Raw genomic sequence first — 1,696 nt, forward strand, 5'->3', positions numbered from 1 at the left:
CAGTTGCAAACTAGGGTATTCATTGTGCTCGGCGGTCTTCCTCGAGGGAAGCCGCCGATCTCTGAGTGGACGCAAGATCCTTGGTTAGCTTTGCACGTTTACTGCTAGAAGAGTTGCTCGTTGGCGAGGCATTCTCTCCTAAATCTTGACCGCTGCCATCCGTAATGGCCAGCATCTCATTCATGCTTTTTGGTTTGATTAGAGTTTCATCTCCAGCACTATCCATATTCAATCTTTTCCTCGCATCCCTATCAACATCCATGACTATCCCCAGTTTCTTCACGGGGCTTGTTGCTGTGTCAAGCGTCTCGGGATCCATAGCCTTGAGACCAGGGTCCAAAGGTGCACTAGGGCTGCCATCCTTTGTCGGGCGATATTTGTCTCCCCTTCTGGGGGTTTGCTCAGGCCTCGGCCTGGTAGGGCCGTCAGCGTATAGCCAGTCGCCAAACTTGAGACTTTGCTTATCATGAACGCCGGATCCACACTCCTTGTGCTCATGACCAATCCTACCACAGAAACTGCAGAAACGAGCCAACTTCTCATACCACACCAAATAAACATGTCTCTCCTGCGCTCGAACGACGCTAACAAACTTTGTCAGAGGCTGCTTGATGTCATGGTTTACCCTAACCCTAATATAGTCCCCACGGGTATTGCCGTTCAACCTCATCTCCAGGATTTCTCCAGCCCCCTTTAAGGAGTCGCTCCACAATACCTTGTTTGAAGTAGGGATCAGGCAGTTTGTGGACTTGTAGCCAGATAGGCATATGATCAAAAATCACATCATCCGCCTTGGTGAAACCATCGTACGAACACATCAACACTGCCATGTTGCGGAAGCCAAGGGCCCTGCAGCATCATCCGCTCCCAATCGCCCAGGCAAGAAGCTTGGACAATGAATCTGTTGGGTCCAACCGGGCGAAATCTCACCCGTTGCGCCGGATTCCAGGCCGCCCTCATATCCTTGTAGAAGGCTGCCTGCGAGAAATTCTTATCGGTGTGAACCCTAGCTAGGGCTAGCCACCTAACACTCTCCTTGATTTCTGGATCCTCCTCATCAATCTCAACATCATTGAACTCCTCGTCGTTCAGATCTAGTTGATCAAAGAAGTCTTCCAGGATGGGGGTTGCAGCCGCCGAAGCGCCTCCGCTGGTGGCAGAGTTGGCATCCGAGGGGGAGGCCATCCTGGCGTGGATGGGCAGTGCGCGATCGACGGGGACAGCGATCAGGCCTTGCGAAGGGTGGAAGAACTCAGGGGCGGCCGATGCCCGAGAGGAGGAGAAACCCTAAGCGCTAGGCGTAGGGGAATCGGGTTTTAACTTTCAACTTCTTATTGCTCCATGCGATTGCTACAAATTCGTATTTTTTTTCTCCGCGAGGTACTTATAGCGACATGTATGCCAAGTTTGCTGATGATTTTCACTGATCGCTACAGTACAGGGTCAGCCAGTTGGTTTGCTACGCTCGCTTCGTTTGATCCGTTCAGCTCTCTAATTTGTTTCGATTTTTCTTTCTTTTGGCTTTCTCTATTTTGCAATGGTTTTCTTCTGTTTTTGATTTTTCTTCAGTTTTATTGCGTTTTACTGGTTTTCTACTCATATTTATCGGGTTTCACATTTTTTTTCTTTGGTTTTCTTTGTTTATTTGTTTCATTTTTTTCTTCTGCTCCCCCCCCCCCTTTCTTAGTTATAAATC

The sequence above is a fragment of the Triticum dicoccoides genome, chromosome 7B (assembly GCF_002162155.2).
Source record: "Triticum dicoccoides isolate Atlit2015 ecotype Zavitan chromosome 7B, WEW_v2.0, whole genome shotgun sequence".
In the NCBI taxonomy this organism is placed as follows: domain Eukaryota; kingdom Viridiplantae; phylum Streptophyta; class Magnoliopsida; order Poales; family Poaceae; genus Triticum; species Triticum dicoccoides.